The sequence below is a fragment of the Herpailurus yagouaroundi genome, unplaced genomic scaffold (genome assembly GCF_014898765.1).
Source record: "Herpailurus yagouaroundi ecotype Mexico unplaced genomic scaffold, PumYag 77, whole genome shotgun sequence".
NCBI lineage: Eukaryota > Metazoa > Chordata > Mammalia > Carnivora > Felidae > Herpailurus > Herpailurus yagouaroundi.
The window spans coordinates 84,859,067-84,874,591 of NW_024412388.1; the positions used below are offsets into that span (position 1 = coordinate 84,859,067).

The 15,525-nt window shown below is 34.3% G+C and overlaps 1 protein-coding gene and 1 pseudogene across 1 annotated transcript in view; both read left to right on the forward strand.

The window, feature by feature from the left end:
• SNX7 (sorting nexin 7) overlaps positions 1-15,525 on the forward strand; it is a 224,784-nt gene that overhangs the window by 14,462 nt on the left and 194,797 nt on the right. The window lies entirely within an intron of this gene.
• Positions 8,348-8,910, forward strand: LOC121027538 (mediator of RNA polymerase II transcription subunit 21-like; annotated as a pseudogene).

The following is a 15,525-nucleotide window of genomic DNA, read 5'->3' on the forward strand; positions in this document are numbered from 1 at the left end:
TATTCCTAATCTTAGTCAATGTGCCGTTATTTATGTGACCCTCATTCTATTTCCTGAGTGCCTACTTCTCAGAATCACCCATGAACACCTTACAAAATGCACATGCTTAGTACCCACCCAGACCTTTTGAATCAGAATTTCCAGGGATGAGGTTAACTATGTGTAATTTTTAAAAGCACCACAGTAATTACGCTATGGAATTAAGTTTGAGAACTACGATATGTCTGTTATCTCCTCTTCTATTCCCTCAGTCACTGTCTGCATTTAGACCCATCACTTCTTGTCTAGATCATTGCTATAGTTTCCAACTGCCTTTCATGTATCCTGTTTCAACCCTTTTCATACACTGTCCTTTTTTAAAAATTTATTTAACAAGTATTTATTGGAGCCCTTGCTTGGCAAAGGGTTTTTCTCCACCATGTTGCTAGAATCATTTTTCTAAAACATGTCTTTTTTTATGTTTATTTATTTATTTTGAGAGAGAGAGAAAGAGAACTTGAATGGGGGAAGGACAGAGAGGGAGGGAGAGAGAGAATCCCAAGCAGGCTCTGTGCTTTTAGTGCAGAGGCTGAGGGGAGGGGAGGGCAGCGGGGGTGGGGGTTGCCCATCTCATGAACCATTAGATCATGACCTGAACTGAAATCAAGAGTCTGGCACTTAACGGACTGAGCCACCCAGGTACCCCCTAAAACACAGGTCTTATCATGAGATTCTGTTGCTTAAAATCCTGTGATAGTTCTTTCTTCACCTCAGGATAAATGCCAAACTCATTAATAGAGCACTGATCTCGCTCCATTTCTTTACCAACTCAAATCTATTCAGTGCCTTGTACATGGTATTTGCTGGTTTCTAAATAGCTTAAAATCTAATGGGATTGTATAAAATAATATTTAAGAGCTCATGCATGGAATCATTTACATCTGATCTCAGTATGCCTTTTTGGTACTTACTATCTACATGTCCATAGTAAGGTACTTTCTTTTTTAAGTCTCGATTTTCTGCTCTGCAAAATAGATATAATAATGACTGTCTTATATGGATGATTGGGATGAGTTAATTAAATAATGTATCTAAAGTGCATAGCACAAAATAAGTACTCCGTTTTAATGACTATTATTGGCGGCTATTATTTACCCACGTTATTTTCTGCTTAGAATGTTATTCCTTCACTTTTTCACCTGAATCATCCCTACTCAATATTTTAACCTCAGCCAGTCATGCTTTTCTCCAGGAAGACTTTACTTACAGCCACTTTTCACAGGAACTTTAATCTTTCTTCTGTCTCAGGACTCCCCAAACTGTGGTCTACAGAACAAATATGGCCTACTACCTATTTTGTATAGTCCAAGAGAAAGATGTTTTTTATATTTTCAAACGGTTTAAAAAGAAACCAAAAGAAGATGCAAGGGAATCATATAAAATTTAAATCTCAGTGTCTATAAAGAAACTTTTAGGGGAACACACCCATGCCTATTTGCTGACAATTGTCTATGGCTGCTGTAGCACAACAGCAGAACTGAGTACTTAACAAAAACCATGTGACCCAAAGAGCCAAAAATATTAGCTATCTGACCCTTTTCAGAAAAAAGTTTGCAGATCCCAGCTCTACCTCATCCTAGAAGAGACCATCCTGTATTGTCTTTTCAGTTGTCTGCCCACAGCCAGTGACCTCCTTTAGGTCAGAAACAGTGTTTGATCCTTTCTCCAACGCTTAGTACATGCCCTGTGTGCTCTCAGATAGTAAGCTCTCAATATTTCCTTACTGAGTGAATGAAAGAATTATTTTCCTGTGTTTTTTTTTCTTTGTCAAATATGGCAACAATGTATAACTAAACATTTTTTATGAATTCAGAGTAATATGAGTTCCTAATTTAATTTAGGTGTTACCTCTGTGTCAATTTTATAACCCTGACATAAATTACTTCATAAAGTACAGCCCTAAGAAATGAATCCTATTATCATTACTTTTTTGTATGTAAGGAAGCAGGAGCACAAAGAGCTCAAGGAACTTGACCAAGGTCCCAGAATTAGGAAGTGACAAAACCAGAAAATCTCACTGAGACCCCTCTCAATTACTATGTGGTAAAGTCTTCTTACAGTGAAAGTGAAGAGGGGGCTGCAATAAGATGAGGTGTTTGTTTTAATAAGCACTATTTTAAACAGCAATGTTCTAAAGTAAGTTCAAAATAATATGCCAAGGGGCGCCTGGGTGGCGCAGTCGGTTAAGCGTCCGACTTCAGCCAGGTCACGATCTCGCGGTCCGTGAGTTCGAGCCCCGCGTCGGGCTCTGGGCTGATGGCTCAGAGCCTGGAGCCTGTTTCCGATTCTGTGTCTCCCTCTCTCTCTGCCCCTCCCCCGTTCATGCTCTGTCTCTCTCTGTCCCAAAAAAAATAAAAATAAACGTTAAAAAAAATATATCAAAATAATATGCCAAAATGTAGACTAGCTCTCCTGGACAATCCTTTGTAATAAAATACAGAAGAGTACCTACTAGATCATAGTACCTGCTCGAATCTTAATGATCTGTTCTTGTTGTCACTTTTGTGAGGCAAATACTGGAAAACGTTCAAAAAACCTTATTACTTCTCTATTATAAGCTGTATCTTAAAGGTAGACTAATGGTTTTACTTAACATTAAAGTAAACAGCAAGAATACAGGACAAATGTAACCCTTTAGAAATATGATTCTGTCAGCCTCCAGAATTTACCTCACATCTGAGATGCATTTATAGAAACATTATTAAATAGAAATCCTCAAGAGTCATGTCAAAATTCATAAATGATCATCTAAGTACTATAGCAGAGAAGAGTTAAGTTGCATTCAAACATGTTGACAGCATTCATTTAAACATTGATAAAATATGCCAAAAAGAAATAAGATCTTTAAACACAAATTGAGATTATATGCCAGTATAATTTCAGTCTTTGATAATATATCTCAAGTTGCTTTACATTTATTAAATAACTCCACTGTTACTGTTTTAGCAGGAATTCTCATTGTTTAAGCCCTTTTCATTGCAATTAACATCATTATTACTACTTTTGTATAGCATGAGTTCATCTACACACAAAGAATGATTATATTATTTTCAACTCTTTGCAACTCATATTAGAATAAAATAAAAATTGAGGTGATACATCACGTACTTATAGAAATAAAACTTTCCCCAGGAGTGTTAAACTTTTCTGCATATTAAGTAGAATTTGTAAGTTTAATTTTCATTAGAAAATAATAGGCAAAGATGGTGGGTCTTTATGTTTTTCTGTTCTATATGTAATTTATTTATTTTTTTATTGAATTGTAGTTGATACACAATGTTACTTTCAGGCGTACAGCATCGGGGTTCGACAAGTCTGTATACATTATGTTATGCTCACCACAGGTGTAGGTGGTGGATCTTTAAATGTGCAGAAAATGCAGTGATTTCCAATGCTTCAACAAATATTCAAATAGCCTGCCTCACATAAGGCGGATGAGAAAATACCAAGCTTAGCCTTTTGGTCCTCTCTGATGGCACTCTTGATTACGTGCCAGACAAAATATAATCTCTGAATGAAGTTCCTGAATTTAGCAAAGATATTCTCATTCCTTCTCTGAAGAAACGGGTCAAGAAACTAGAGTAAAAGAAGAAGGAGAAGGGAAAGAAGGAGGAGGAAAAGGAGAAGAAGAAGAACAAAACCAAAACAAGAAGAAAAATATTTTCTTAAGGATGGAAACATAAATTTTGTATTTATTTAGAATATACCTTTTTTTTTTCCCCAAGATCAGAGCTGAGAAGTTGAACCCTCTTCTTTTAAAATAGGAATTATTACAATAGGGGCAATAAGTTTAATTTTCCATCAGAAAAAAAAGATAGGCAGTTTTATGTACATTCTCATGTCATTTGTGAATGAAGACACTTCTCTATCATCCTTTACAATCTGTGTGCCTTTTGTTTGTTTGTTTGTTTTTCTGTATATGGCACTGAATAAGATTTCCAGTTCACTATCAAACAGCAATGGTGAAAGGAGACATTTTTGCTTTTGCTTTGTTCCTAATATTAGGGGGAACCATTCTTTTTTCACTCCTAAATATTTTAGAGATAACATTTTTTATTTAATTTTAAACACTGGGGTGCCTAGGTGGCTTAGTTGGTTAAGGGTTCATCTCCTGACCTTTCATGAGTTGGAGCCCTGCATCGGGTTCTGCACTGACAGTGCTGAGCCTATTTGGGATTCTCTCTCTCTCTCCCTCTCTCTCTCTGTCTCTGCCCCTCCCCTGTTCATTCTCTCTCTCTCTCTCTCTCTCTCTCTCTCTCTCTCTCAAAATAAATAAATAAATAAAATTTAAAAAAATTAATTTTGGACATAATTGATAGATTCAAGCAGTAATAGTAACAATGTAGTTTAGTAGGACTTAGTATGACAAAAAAATAACACAAAAGACTACAAGAGGAATGGAATTACATGCTTATAAGATTATTAATTATATATGAAGTGCCATTATATTGTTTGAAGGTAGATTGTGAGAAGTTAAAATGGATATTATAAAACTTATAGGAAAGAGGGTAAAAGGGATAAAGTACATACAGGAAAATTAAAAAAATTCATAGCAATATGGCAGATGTAAACCCAAAGATAACAATAATTATATTAATGAAAATGGTAAACATTGAAGGTAAAAGACAAAGATTATCAGAATTGATTTAAAAAAAAAAAAACCACCAAACTCCATGCTGATTTAAAGCAATCTATTTAAAAATAAAGACTCAAATAGGTAAAAGTAAAAAAAAAAAAAATAGAAAAAGATATACCATGTTAGTGCTAACCATAAGAAATTTGGAACGGCTTTATTAATACCAAAGTAGATTTCAAAACAAGAAAATTAGCAGAGAAAAATATATTCATTTAATTATGACAAAAGGATCAATTTACCAAAAACATACAATCTTAAATGTTTATATACACAATCATCAAACCTCAAAACAAATGAGGCAAAAATTGACAACTAAAATGAGAAAACAGGCAAATCAATTATACTTTAAGTTCAACTATATTCTGTCAGTGATTGATAAGACAGAAAAGCAAATGAAGTTATGGAATATTTTAATAACACCATCAACAATCTATTGGACCTTATGAATACATAAAATAGGTGGTATAATAATAAATAATATAATTATAATAATAATTATATGAAATTATTATATATCTAAATAATCTACCCAACAACAGTTAAATATAAATATTTTCATGTGTAAATAGGACATTCACCAAGATAAAACATATTCATGCTCATTCATAAGATAAATCTCAGCAATTTTAAAAAGAATGAAGTCATAAATTTGGTTTTTTTAACCATAGCAAATTTAAGTTAAAAATCGATAATGGAAAGCTTCCTAGAAAACCTCAACATTTGGAGATTAAACAATACATTTCTAAAAATTTGTTGATCAAAAAGAAATTAAAAAGAAAATCATTATATATATATATATATATATATATATATATATATATATACTTTTTAAATTTAAATCCAAGTTAGTTAAGATAAGGTGTAATAATGATTTTGGGAGTAGAATTTAGTAATTTAGTGATTCATCACTTACATACAATACCCAGTGCTCATCTCAAGTGTCCTCCTTAATGCCCCTTGCCCACTTAGCCCATCCCTCCACCCACCTCCCCTCCAGCACCCATCAGTTTGTTCTCTGTATTTAAGAGTCTATTATGGTTTGTATCCCCTTTCTGTTTTTATCTTATTTTTGCTTCCCTTCCCTTATATTCATCTGTTTTGCATCTTAAATTCCACGTATGAGTGCAGTCATATGATATTTGTCTTTCTCTGACTTATTTCACTTAGCATAATACACTCTTATTCTATCCACATTGTTGCAAATGGCAAGATTCCATTCTTTTTGATTGCTGAGTAATATTACATCACATCTTCTTTATTCATTCATCTGTCGATGGACATTTGGGCTCTGTCCACACTTTGACTATTGTTGATAGTGCTGCTATAAACATTGGGGTGTATGTGCCCCTTCGAAACAGCATACTTATATCCCTTGGATAAATACCTAATGGTGCAATTGCTGGGTCATAGGGTAGTTCTATTTTTAATTTTTTGAGGAACCTCCATACTGTTCTTCAGAGTGGCTGCACCAGTTTGCATTCCCACCAGCAGTGCAAAAGAGTTTCTTTTTCTCTGCATCCTCACCAACGTCTGTTGTTGCCTGAGTTGTTAATGTTAGCCATTCTGACAAGTGTAAGGTGGTGTCTCTTTGTGCTTTTGATTTGTATTTCCCAGATGTTGAGCATTCTTTTCCGTGTCTGTCAGCCATCTGGATATCTTCTTTGGAGAAGTGTCTATTCATCTCTTTTGCCCATTTCTTCACTGATTATTTGTTTTTTGGGGTGCTGATTTTGATAATTCTTTACAGAATTGGATACTACCCCTTTATCTGATATGTCATTTGCAAATATCTTCTCCCATTCCACTGGTTGCCCTTTAGTTTTGCTAATTGTTTCTTTTGTTGTATAGAAGCTTTTTATCTTGATGAGGTTCCAAAGTTCATTTTTGCTTTTGTTTCCCTTGCCTCTGGAAAGAAGTCAAGAAGTTTGCTGTGTCTGAGATCAAAGAGGTTGTTGCCTCTTTTCTCCTCTAGGATTTTGATGGCTTCCTGTCTTATGTTTAGGTCTTTCATCCATTTTGAGTTTATTTTTGTGTATGGTATAAGAAAGTGGTCTAGGTTCATTCTTCCGCATGTCGCTGTCGAGTTTTCCCAATACCATTTGCTGAAGAGACTGTCTTTTTTTCCATTGGATATTCTTTCCTTCTTTGTCAAAGATTAATTGACCATACATCTGTGGGTCCATTTCTGGGTTCTCTATTCTGTTCCATTGATCTGTATGTCTGTTTTTATGCCAGTACCACACTGTCTTGATGATTACAGCTTTGTAATACAGCTTAAAGTCCAGAATTGTGATGCCTCCAGCTTTGGTTTGTTTGTTGCTGTTGCTGTTGTTGTTTTTGTTTTCCCAGGATTGCTTTGGCTATTTGGGATCTATTCTGGTTCTATACAAATTTTAGGATTGTTTGTTCTAGCTCTATGAAGAGCTAGAGAATGCCACTGGTATAGGAATAAACCAAACAGACAAAGAAGTGGAGCACTGTTAAGGAACAGACCCATAAATTTTTGCAAATTGATGTCAAAGTAAAGGAGGCATCCAAAATTATGAAGATAGAATCGACTATTTCATAAATAGTGTTAGACAGCCGAAAAAAAAACAAACCCTGAATTATGTGAGTAATGTTTTCAAATTAAGTACCTCAAAAGCAAACTCACACTGGTTTCAGATAATTTATTGGCTTACCCAACAAATGTTTAGGGGAGTACTGAATTCATGTGTGGCTTCCTGCCACAATGCATACAATATTATCAGGATCTGGTTGTCTTAATCTCTTAGTTTTGTTCTGCTATTTTTCCGTGTATTGGTTTCACTGTTAAACAAGGTCTTTGCCCACACTACAGCAGCTCTAAATGTCATATTTCTCTCTTCACATCCAGTGAATAGTCTTATAATTTAAAATAAATTGAATTTAATCAATTATAATTCATGATATTAATAGACTAAAGAGAAAAAATTATGTAATTTTTACAATTGAGGCAAAAAACGTATTTGATAAAAGGCAAGCTGTCATTATCTAAAAGGCATTATTAGCAAATCAAGAATAGAAGAAGACTAACTTGTAAGATATATATACCAAAACCTACAACAAATTTTGTACCTAATGGGAAAACTTTTAATGCGTTCCTTATAAGATGAGGAACAGGACAAAAAGGTCTACTAACACTGCTACTATTTAACATGCTATTGGAGGTTCTGGCAAAGACTATAAAGAAAGAAAAATAAATAATATATGCAATAGAAGATGAGATATAAAACTGACATAATTTGCAGATAATGTGAACACCTATTTAAGAGAAATTTGGTTCTCTAGACCAACGATAGCCAAATAGAAATTAACTTTAAGAGGATAATGCAATAGCAACAATAACAATAAATTGCTTTCTTAAAAGAATACATAAGACCTCTGTGAACAAAACCTCAAAGCTGTAAATAACATAGAAGATGATTTAAATAAAGAGGTGTTTCATGCTTTTGCGTATGTCTCAATATTGTAAGAAGTCACTACTGTCTAAATCAACCTAAATAAATATTCAAGGGAACCACAAACAAAATCTGTTGTATGTTTTGAAGAATGATTACTCAAAAATTTTTTTCAGAAAAAGAAATGAGCCACAGATAGTTAACCTGTAAAAGCAAAAGAGAGTCTCTGGCCTCCCTTAGCTCGTGGAGGAACATGGCTGATAGGCCCACACAGCTGCAGGACGTGGTGAGTGCCCTTGCAGACCAGTTTTGTAATGCCATTGGAGTGTTACAGCATTGTGGCCCTCCCGCCCCTTTTCCTGATGCTCAGACAGCAATGAACGAAGATCTGCCAACTAATCTTACAGAAGAATACGTCTAGCTTTTTGCCACACTGATCGCAAGAACAGCAAAAGACCTGGATGTTTTGATCCATTCATTACTCAGTGAAGAATTCTACAGCTGCTTTACATACAGGCTGCTAGCTTGTACAAGCTGGAAGAAGAAAGCCACGAAGCTGCTACATATCTGGAGGATGTTATTTATGGAGGGGACGGGCTTCTGGAATAGATACAAAGCGCGCTTGCTCCTGTTGCATAGTCACAACTGGAGACGAGGAGTAGTACCCATCCCCAGTCTCTCCCAGACCCACAGTACCAGTACATACCTTGCGGTTGAGAAAATAACTATTTCAGTGTCATTAAGAATTCTGCATCAGACGTAGGTGTAAGCCTTACCAACAGTTACAGAAACATTAAGCACTATGACACATGTTACCTTTTTAGCTGTTTTTAATAGTCTTCTGTTTTCACTCTTGATAAATAAGGCTCTAAAATTGTGATTGAACCAGCTTTAAAACCATCATTATGCCATCTTTTTTTATTGTCAGAATGAAATTATTGAGGCAGATATTGCATTAATGGTTATAATATAATTAAACAGATGTACTTTAAAATTCAAAAAAACATAAAAGATTAAAAACAAAAGACGGAAACATGTTCTACCAGATATATTAAGATATTCTACAAAAGAGTAATAACTGTTATATGCTATTGGTGCAATAGCATGTAAATGAACCGCTGACTATTCCAATGAGTCCAGACACACCTATATATGTATGAGAACTCAATGTATGATAAAGGCAGCACTACAAAACAATCAAGAAAGCTGTCAAGACCAAATGTTGCAGAGCATTTGGTTCAATGGGAATTCTTATACCGGAGGGAGTGTAAATTGCTACAACCACTTTGGAATGAACATTACTATGATACAACTTTTGCATAGGTGCCCTGAGATTCTTATATAACTATGTTCACAGTAGCACTGTGTTCATAACAGAAAGAATAGGGAAGCAATCCAAATATCCATCAGTGAATAAATAATGAGAACCAAAAAAATTATGTTGATTCAACTTTATTCACAAGACAGTATACATAGTAATAAAATTAATGAATTACAAATATGCCAAAAAAAAGATGAATTTTGGAAACATGATGTTGAGTGAAAAAAGTGAGTCAGAAAACTATATAATATATGATATCACATATGTAATACCACAAAACTGAACAATGTATTGCTAAGAGGTGTGTGTGTGTGTGTATGTGTGTGTGTGTTAAATGATACTAAAAAAGATCAAAAAGCAAGTTCTCTGGAACTTCTAGCCTGCCTTATCCACTCCAAAGAAATCCCCTAGGCATGGTGTTACATATACACTTGCAGGAATACTCCATCTGCATTTACAGGAATTGTGAATACCAAGGGAATGTAGGTGGGGCACTGACGGTGTCTGCTACACAATGATACTTTTTTTTTTATATATGAAATTTATTGTCAAATTGGTTTCCATACAACACCCAGTGCTCATCCCAAAAGGTGCCCTCCTCAATACCCATCACCCACCCTCTCCTCCCTCCCACCCCCCATCAACCCTTAGTTTCTTCTCAGTTCTCAACAGTCTCTTATGCTTTGGCTCTCTCCCACTCTAACCTCTTTTTTTTTTCCTTCCCCTCCCCTATGGGTTCCTGTTAAGTTTCTCAGGATCCACATAAGAGTACACAATGATACTTGAACACAAATTGAAGAGAACAATGACTTCTAGGGTAGAAACAGGTATGTGCAATAGGGGAGAGCACTTAGTAGATAATGTCTGTGACCTTCTAGTTCTTAAATTTCAGCTGGTTTGTGTTGTGAATTTTATTATTATGCTTCACATTTTACATATATTTTTTCAACACTTCATTAATATGATAAAAGGAAAATAAAGCCTTTTTTTTTACATGAAAAAGTTAAAAAGTAAGAGTTCCTAATTAGGAAAAAAATGTTTCCAGTTACAAAAACCTGTTAATTGCCCAGTCTGTTTCCTGCAGAGTACAAATATGAACATGTTATATTTTTTCTTCAATAATTTACTTTTCCTTTTTGGTCTCTTAAGACATTTTTGGTAGCATATATAAGCTTGATTTTGTTTTCAGGTATTAAAAATCCAGTTGATTCTATCTTATAGATAATTCAGTGCTCACCTTCTCACGGCCAGTGCCTGCAAGATAGCAAATGGAAAGGAGCTGCCATGTGGTGGACATTTTCATTCCTCTTGCCCCACAATGTCTCTCCTCCTTCCAGCATCTCCTTGGTTGGGAAAAGAAAGGAAGCATTAGAGAGAAGGGGTAAAGGAAGGTCTTACTGGCTGTTATAGTCCACTTTGGGTTGATAATGTCCTCAGGTGCCCATTTGCTTCTCACTGAGCCATTTGGGAAGCCCCAGGAGAGGAGTCTAATTGCTACTGTTCACTTTCCTCATGTAGCAAACTCTCCATGATCTCCAGCCCCCCTATGCTCCCACAGTCCTTAATATGGGTTAGAGGAGGTAATTGTTAATGTGATGTCAGTTGACTGAACAACTGGACCCAAGCAGTAAGAGTGTCCTCATCCCTCCCCAGTGTTTGAAATGTAAGCTGTCTCCCCTGTTCCCACAATGGGAGCCATTTTCAAGGACATAGCCTTAAGAGAGCAATATGTTGCTGAGACCATTTGGATAGTATACTTGACTGAATCCAGTTAAGGCCTCTATATAAACTGTTAAGATTTGGCAGGCAGGTGTGGAAATCTACTCATCTCTAGCTGCCCAAGATGAGCCTCCTAATTAAATTCCCTGACTTATTAAACCTACCACCTATCAATCTTGAGTGGCCTCTGTCTTTGGTGTCTCCCAGCCCTCTTTCTACCCTTATGGGATTACACCTGGGAAGCTACTGGGGTTTATGAAGCAACAGTATACTCCATAGCCTCTGGCTACTGGGGTTTTCTGATCTGGCCGTGTTTTTAAGAGAAGTGCCAGGAAAAACAGTGGAAACTCAGATATCTGCCATGTCTCTTTTACTTAGGAATGCCTGCTTTAGCAAATTGGCCTGTATTATCTTATTTAATTCTCATGACAATCCTATGAGGGAAGTGCTATCTTTACCTTTATTTTGCAAATGAAGGAAGTAGAGCTTAAAGATATTGAAAAGCCTGCAGCTAACCTTTGAATGCTGGGGCTGAAGAGAACCAAAGCACTCTGACTTTAGAACCTGAAGCCAAATGATAATCAATATGATGTTTGGAGGAAATGAAATCAGACAAATGGAGGTATTTTCATCCAGGCCATGCTCAGATATGATGGGTCATTCCTGTCTACAAGAGAAACATTACTCATTTTCCTTAAAATTCAGTGTCTATCATCCCTGAAATGTGGTGGTTGTTTAATTCCTAGTCTCTAAATGTCAACACTTTGCCCTTTGGCTTATCTTTTCTAAATTTCCTGTGTATTAACATTTTCTTTAGATATGTTTACAAACATCAGTTAAGCTACAGTTTTATCGTGATTAGAATTTTGTATGTATTTTTTAAGAGGATAATTTTGTCTCTTCCAAATATGAATTATTTAGAAGACATAGTACTATTTCTTACCTTTGTAACTACATAGTTACAATATCCAAATATACGATTACATATGTAGGAAAACCACAATGTCTACAAAACAGATCTTGGAACTAAAGACTATTTTTAGAATGGCCTCATGATACAAAATCAATATACAAAAGTCAATCACAATCTTAATTATCAGCAAAATTGGAATTTTAAATTTTAAAAATACCATTTACACTAGCACTCTAAATATGAAATCTTAGGAATAAAGCTAACAAAATTTGTACAGAATTTATATGCAGAAAACTAAAAAAAAAAAAAAAAATCATTGATGAAAGAAATCAAAGAAGACCTAAATAAATGGAGAGATACACTATGTTTATGTTTTGAAGACAATATTGCTAAGATGTAAATTCTCTTCAATTTAATCTGTAGGTCAATGCAATTCTAATCAAACCCCCTAAGTTTGGGGGGGTTTTTTGGTTTGTTTTTTGTTTCTTAGTATTTACAAATTACTTCTAAAATATGAACAGAAAGACAAAGAAACAGGATAATCAAAACAGTTCTGAAAAATATTTACATAGAAGACTGCCACTACCTGATTCCAGGACTACATATAAGTTATGACAATAAAGAGAAGAACGAATATATGGCATTGGTGAAAGAATATGCACACATATCAATAGGACAGAATGGATATTGGTAATTTGTGTCTTCTATTTTTTTCTTGATTGATCTAAATAGAGGCTTACCAATCTTACTGATCTTCTCAAATATGAGAGCAGGACTAGCATTTGGATCTGATTTATATTTCATTGATTTTTCACTATGACCTTTATTATTTCTTTTCTTTTGCTTGATTTGTGTTTCATTTGCTTTATTATTTTTTTTCTTTTCTAATTTGTTAAGGTGGAAGCTGAACCAATTGATTCAGGATCTTCATTCATTCCCAATATAAATGTTTAGTGGCATAATATTCCACTGCTTTTGGTTCATCCCCCAAATTTTACCATATTGTGTTTTAATTTTCATTCAGATAAAAATATATTTTTAATTTCCTTTTTGATTTTTTCTTTGACCAATAGATAATTTAGATATGTGTTATTTACTTTCTGTGATAGTAAATTTTATATGTCAACTTGGCTAGACTATGGCATAGTGACCATAGTCTGTTTGGGCAAACACTAGTCTAGATGTTGCTGTAACGGTATTTAGATGTAACTTACATTTACAATCAGTTGAATAGAAATAAAGCAGATTGAAGAAGGCACTTGTTGGAATGAGTACTAGGCATTGTATGTAAGTGATGGATTATGGGAATCTACTTCCAAAGCCAAGAGCACACTGTATGTGTTCTGTATGTTAGCTAAGTTGATAATAAATTATATTTTAAAACAAAACAAAACAAATGAATAGATTATCCTCCATAATGTGAATGAACCTTACACAATTAGTTGAAGGCCTTAAGAGAAAAGACAGGTATCCCAAAAAAGGCATTCTGCTTCCACATTGCAACATAAAAATTCTTCCTGAATTTCCAGGCTTCAGACTCAATAATGCACTATGATCTCCTACCTGAATTTCTACTCTGCTGGCTTGATAAACAGATTTCAGATTTGCCAGGCCCCACAATTACATGAGCCAATGAGCTAAATCTTTAAAACCTCTCTCTCTTTCATCTATCTATCTATCTGTCTATCCATATGAAACCATATATATATATATATGAAACCATATATATGAAAATATATATATATGTATGTGTATACATATATATATATATATATATATATACTTCTCTGTGACTATATCCCTTTTTTTTTCCAAAAGCTATAAACCCATTCATAAAGTTATCTGAACCAAGATATCCCAGTGTGTCTGTACCTTTTATAAACATTTTATATATTATATTAAGATGCAAAATAGTTGACATTAGCTGTTATACAAGGTAAAATCTGAATAGTGAATTATAAAGACCATATTTATATGTGCTCATAAACATAATCACCTATTTATTATCAATGTTAGGATATAAAATGGCGTGTATGCTGTAAATCATGTGTATATGGTTTGTGTTTTCCCCACAAGATCATTAGATGCTAGTGCAATTATTGCTTAGTACCATCAAAAGAAAACAACCTCAGCTAAAGTTTGGTAAAACACACTTAAAGTTAAAAATACTTATTTCAAAATGAATATGGTTTCCTGAAAGCATTAAGAGACATTACTTTGTCCTCTTCTAACCTGGATGTCTCTAGTTGTAGGCAGAAAGAGGCCATCTTTTTTCATTTATAGAGAAAGGGGACCATTTTCCCAGGAGTGTAGTAATCTACTGTGTAAGTCAGCTTTGGATGAATAACAACATGGGAGGGCAGCAGTTTTTCTTTGTGTGTTGGGGTTTATAACATGCGTGGAAGTAAGTGTTGGACAACAACACAAATGCCAGAAGGGAGAGATCAAAGGATATTCTTGTAAGGAACTTATGCTCAAGGTAAAGTGGGATAACATTACTTACAGGTAGATGGACTAGGATGAGTTAAAGATGTACTCCATAAATGCTGATCCAATCACTAAAGTAACAAAAGACAATGTTATAACTAGTAAATGAACAAAAAAGATGAAATGAAATAATAGAAATAATAAAAAATACACAATGCAAAAGAAGACAAACAGAGGGAAAAAGGAGAAAAAGCAGATGAGACAAATAGAAAGCAAATAAGAAAGAAAAAAGAAGAGATGGAATAAATAGAAAGCAAATGCTACTGCTACTCAAAAGTAAGCTGAAGAGACTATACTAATATCAGAACAGGTAGATTTCACATCAATAAAAATACAGTCATGCATAAAGTCATCTCATAAAAATAAAGGGGTCAATTCAAATATTAATATAGCAGTCCTAAACATTTATAAACTTATGAACAGAATTTGAAAATACTGAAGCAAAAACTGACAGATCTGTAATGAGACTAGGAAAATTCATAATTACAGTGGGAGATTTCAGCTTCCCTCTTGCAAAATGGACAAAACAAGTTTCCTATATAATGACCACATCAGTAAAGATATAAAAATTTGAACAACACTCTCAAGTAACTGGACCTAAAACACATTTCTGGGACATTTTACCCCAAAACAGCAGAATACACATTAGTTTCAAATGCACACATAATATTTGCCAAGACTGTCATATTTGAGGCAGAAACAATTCTCACTAAATTTAAAAAATATTTAAATCATATAAAGTGTATTGTCTGACTATACACACAATACAATAAATATAAAGCATATCTTCTGACTATAATAGAATGAATTAAAAATCAAACATAGAAAGATCTCTTGAAAATCCCCAAATATTTGAAAACTTTTTTAGTGAAAATTCTCTAGGGAAATAGAACCAATACACTGCATCTACATCTGCACCTATCTTTGTATCTATCATCTGTGTATATCTATCTATCTATCTATCTATCATCTATCTATCTATCTATCATCT